The sequence below is a fragment of the Macaca fascicularis genome, chromosome 1, assembly GCF_037993035.2.
Source record: "Macaca fascicularis isolate 582-1 chromosome 1, T2T-MFA8v1.1".
Taxonomy (NCBI): Eukaryota; Metazoa; Chordata; class Mammalia; order Primates; family Cercopithecidae; genus Macaca; species Macaca fascicularis.
In genome coordinates, this window is record NC_088375.1 from 46,425,302 (window position 1) to 46,431,301 (window position 6,000).

A 6,000-nucleotide genomic window follows, 5' to 3' on the forward strand; every position below is an offset into this window, starting at 1 on the left:
TAAATTAAAAATAAAATTTCAATATGATCGAATTTTAAACTGTAAAATCCAATAAATGTGTTAAGAATAGGTAAAGTTTTATGACCATTCAAGGGTACCTACAAAGCCATTCATAATCATAGGTTTTTCTACAATTTATATTAAATATGGTTTCATCTGAGTGTATCTGATTTGGAATATAATATACAGGAAGAAAAAGTCATTCAAATAAAGTATATAATAAGAAGCCCTATTAAAAGTATTAATTTGGTTTAATTACCAGCAGTTATTTTTTAAAGTCTAATGTCTAGAATTATTCATATTTTATAAACATACATTAATAATGTGTTACTTGAAAAGTCACAATCTGATGTTACCTTTAGATACATTACAATAGATTCTAGGGCTAACCTTTCTACTTTGAATATATCCTCCCTGAAACTATAAAAATTAGATTATTTAAAAATAAAAACTGAACAATTAGATTAAAAAATTAGATTAAAAAAATGAGAATTGAGTTATTTGATAACTTACATGGCTGTTCCTTCCACTAGATAAATGTCTAAAGGGAAATAATGAGGTCAGTTTGATTTCTGGCCTTGCAATATCTTATACTTAGCTCCTTTAGTCCTGAAATTATGTTTATAAAATTTAGATCCTTGTGCTTTTATTATATTGCACATATGCAGCTAAGAAAACATTTAATATTTAATATTTTACAGCCCAATGATAGAAATTTGGGGATACATGCTTTGCAGACTTGTAAAATAGGTGTCTTCGACTACTGAGGCTGTTATAACAAAATACCTTAGAAGGAGTTATTTATAAACAATATAAATTTATTGCTCACAGTTCTAGAGGTTGGGAAATCTAAGATCCAGGTACCAGCAGATTCAGTCTAGTGAGAACTCACTCAGTGCTTCAAAGAATTCACCTTCTGTCTGTGTACTCACATGGCAGAAAGGGCAAAGAAGCTCCCTCAAATCTCTTTTTATCAGGGCACTAATCCCACTCATGAGGGCTCTACCCTTGTGACCTGAAAGCCTCTCCTATTAATACTATTGCACTGGAGATTAGGTTTCAACCTATGAATTTCAGTGGGTTTCAACATATGAATTTGAGTGGGATGTAAACATTTGACCCATAGCAATAGACACATTTAATTTCTACAAGTTTTATAAAGCTAGCAAAAATGCAAGAAACTATCAAAATATATGGATTTCCATATGATAAGAATAAAATTAAATATATTTATATAGAGAGACATATAACTACTATAACTAACTACTATATCGTTAGTTAATTTGACCATTTTCTTAGAATTATTGTGCTGAGAGTGGCTATCTCTTTGAAATTTAGTGTGTTATTAATAATTAAAAGTTAAGTAAGTTCTACAGAATATAACTACTGGGCAATATATTAAGTCATTTGTGAGATAAAAATTAGTATTGTAATGAATTCTTCTTTTTGGTAGAACTCACTGTACATTAACTTAAGCACTTTATGGTGAATATTGGAATGATGAAAATATTTCAGAAATAATTTTTGTTATAAAATCTAAATTATTTCAAAAATCTATGATTGTGATATTTTCAAATGGCTAGTGATAGAAATGGAGTAAAACCCATTCCATTGACTAAGACTTTTTGTTTTTTTGGCTAAAGTTTTGTTATAATGTATGTAGACCACACCAGTCAACAACACCATAATGTAGACCACCGGTCAATTATACCATAATTTCTAAATGTTTCTCCCTGCCCAGCATCACAGACTTCAAATTAAATTACCAAATTACCCCACTTTTTTTGACCTGCTAAAATTTTCACCTACGTAAAAGCAAACTACCACTGGATATCTAAGTTTAAAAAACTAGAACTATTCAGTACTAGTTTCATGCAGTTGTTATATTTTCTTTCTAATTAATTATGCAAAGTATAATTCAAAACAGTTTAAAAGTATTAGTACAAAAACCAAGTTAGCAGAATACATCTGGATTTAAAGGTCTTCAAATTCACACAATATTTTCTTGTCATGATACAATTTTTTTTTTAATTATATGTGAGAAGATGAAAGAGCATGTGTGTATTTATAAACAACACAAAATCTTAATATCACCGAGTAAGATGATTGGTCACCTTCTTCGCAACCATGTAGTATTAATGTAGCAATAGATCCATTTGAAATGCAAGGAAATAAATGCCCATGCAAAAAGCAAATAAGACAAAGTTCATCAAGATGTTCAAATCATTCATTACAAAAGCACTGTAATGGAGGTATTTAAAGTGCATCTATATTTGTGACTATGACTTTCTGGATATCGGAGACTTTGCCTCCAAATTATACTTACATCACTTATAATCTGATTTTGTCATTGGTGTAGTCCAAAAAATATTGTTAGAAATATATGGGAAAGATCCATTGAGTACATATTTATTTCCATAATAAGTCCTAATGGGACTATGAAGGACAGCTCAGGATACAGAATATACCCAAGATAACTCAGTAGAAAAATAAGTATCTGAGTCTCACAGTTAGAAATAGAACTGTGTTTTTAACTTAGATATTCAGTGGTTGTTTGCCACTACTCATTAACAAATGTTAATTGTGGTATAATGAGACACAAGCACTTTTCATAAAAATATATCCAGATGTACTGAAATGACTGTTTTCAGCAATTTTTTCTTGCAAATGACACATTTTCTGTAACCAAGACAGAAATCATAAAATTGAAAACCATCCCCTACTAAAATTCTGTGTGTATTTTAAACATCATATATGTGCATGAGTAAGTTCAAGAGAAATTTGGATATGTATTTTCCTATTCATTATACAATTTACAAAGGATTTTTTACATACATGATCTAATTAATCTTTGTGAGATAAACAATATTATTTATACTTTACAAGTGTGCTGAGAAAAACTGAATGAAAATAAATCACAAAATTATTAAATATTTGAATCATATAGTTGGGTCATTTCATTCCATTACTGCTGAAATAGTTAACTTTAATAATCACAAAATGATTTTTGATTCGAGACGAGACTCTGAAACATAATGAGATCCTGTCTCTACATAAAATAAAATATTAGGTAAGCATGGTGGCACGTGCTTGTAGTCCTGGCTACTTGGAAGACTGAGGTAAGAGGATCCACTGAGCCCAGGAGATTGAGGCTGCAGTGAGCTATAATCAATGCCACTGTACTCCAGCCTTGATGACAAGGTGAGAATCCATCTTTAAGCAAACATAATAAAATAAATTTAAAAAGTAATAATAAAAAACAAGTGATATTAGTTAAGATTGCTAATTACAATTCTATTTGGATACATTTACATTTCTAGACTTGGGGAAAATATTTGAAAGTCTGAGATAATTCCTCTCTCCTACTAGTTTTTACCTTTCATCTATTAGTCATTCTAATTAATTCATGCCAATACTTTTTACTCTTTCATTCAATAAATAGTTCTACATTGTATTCTAGAGATTGCCCTGACTTTTAGAGATATAGGAGTAAATAACCAGATATTGTTTTTGTCCTAGTATTAACTCTTAGCAAGAATACAGGTATGAAATTACCCTGAGAAGAGACTGAATAAAGACCCTGAATGATCCACATCCTAATCCTTGGGACCTGCGAATACTGTATATAATCCTACATGGCCTAACGGACTTTATAGATGTGAGTAGGTTAAGGATCATGAGATAGAAAGGTTATCCTGAATTATTCTGGTGGGCCTGAGGTAATACAAGGGTAATTATAATATAGGAGGTGATGTGATAATGGGGACAGAGAGAATACATCATGTAATGCGGGATCATGAGCCAAGGAATGAGTACAGTACCCATCATAGAAAAGTCAAGAAAACAGATTCTCCCCTTGATATTCCAAAAGAAACCAGCCCTACAGCCATGTTAATTTTAAGCCAGTGAAACAGAATTTCAACCTAACATTGGTCCAACATAAAGGATCAAAATAGAAAAGGTCAAGTGACCTGCAAAGTATTGTGAACTCTGATTTTACATTTGAGAATTTAAGAAATATACTTAAATTTTACAATTATTAATTAGAAAGACTTAAATAGAAACTTGATTTTTCTAAAACCAAGTCAATTGTTCTTACTTCTTTCCTGTGCTTTTTATTTTGACAACTTAATGTGCATTCAACGTTGTCTAGCATTCTAAAATATAATAATGTTACTCTTGCAGATAAGGATGTATGGTAAAGTGTCTGAAATAAAACAAGCAGTAAGTTTTAAATTTTATTCGATGTTAGAATAGTATAAAATATGTTTATCTACTAATGAATGATCACTTCTATTTTTCTTCCTAGCTTTATCTTAGCCAGTGTTCACCTAGTGAAAAATTATCTACTGTCCTTTATGTGAATTCAAACTCCATACGTGTATAATTGCCATACAATTGTTATGGTAGAAGTAGCCATGATATTTAGTATACAAAGAAAATGATTTTAAAAAGCACAAAATAGCCACAAAAATTTGTCTTTATATAAATTTCAGAATTTCAGTTATCAATTTATTCCTTCATCATGATTTATACCCAATTTTAGTCATACATTGCAGTGATTAAGCATAGAAACTTTGACTTCAGGTTTTCCAGGGTGGAATGTTGGCTTTCCTACTTACTGGGTTTGTTTTTCTATTACTGCTGTCACAAATTACAGCAAATTTAGTAGTTTGCAGGAACACAAATTTAATACCTTACAGTTCTGTAGCCTGACATGTGCTTTACTAGGCTAAAAAGTTGTTTAGAGAGCTCTGCTCTTTATAGGGGATTGTAGGGAAGAATCTATTTTGTTGCGTTTACTAGTTTCACATTCCTTGTTTGGTGTTTTTTTTTCCTCCCTCTTCAAAGCCAGCAATGGCTGGTCCAGAGTTTCTCACACTGAATCACTCTGGCTCTCATACTTTTACCTTTCTCTTCCACTTTTAAGGACCCTTGTAATTACACTGGGGCCAGGTAGAATATCCAAGATAATCTATATATTTTAATGCCAACTGATTAGTATGTTTATCTCCATCTGCATGCAGCCTTAATTTCCCTTTGCAATGTAAGGTGACATATTCTAACATGGACATTTTTTGAGTGAGTATGTATGTGGGGGGAGGATTATTCTTTCTATAACAAAAAGTGTCATTTAAAGTTATTTACATTAACTTGAAGATTTGACATGATATGTGGTATTTATAAATATCTCTGTAAATCTTATTAGTCATAATCATTTTAAATTTGATGTAGGAATCTTTTTTGTAGTTTTTTTTATTATTATACCTTAAGTTCTGGGGTACATGTGCAGAACATGCAGTTTTGTTACGTAGGTATACACGTGCCATGCTTAAATGATAAAATTCTCTTTGACATTACATGAAGTTTTCTGCTCAGTCTTAAGAAGTAGAACTATTTAAAATTTCACGATATGTGCATAAATACTCAATTTTATAAAAGTTGTGTGTTGAGGTTTATAACATAATCATGGAACAAAACTGAATATTACAAATATAGTATTGTATATACCATAAAATCCCAATAAAATAGCTTTTCTTTACTTGATCAATTTTCTTTCACCAACTGTTCCAAAAAATATACCTAGGACCAAGTTCCAAGTTCTGGGGTGACTATAGGTCTTCTTTACATCCTATATACATCAAAACACACACTGATGTATCTTGAATAATACTTCTTTACCTAATTTAACATTAATGTTATGAATTTGGGTGACAGCATATAAATACAATTTTATATTTGTTTTTAAAAAGACATTATATAAAATTTTATTCAACTTTTACAAATGGAGACTTCATAATGTGTCTTAAAGATGTTTTTATTTAAATGCAATGGAATGTGATTAAAAATTGTGTGAAGGTATTATCAGAATACATTTGGACAGTGTTCCATTCCCATTTTATAATTTATAATGCAACAGTTATAAAAGCTCCTCCCCTCAACACTATGCCCCCACTTTAGGGAGAGATCAGTGACAATGTTTCATAACTTCCTTTCTTA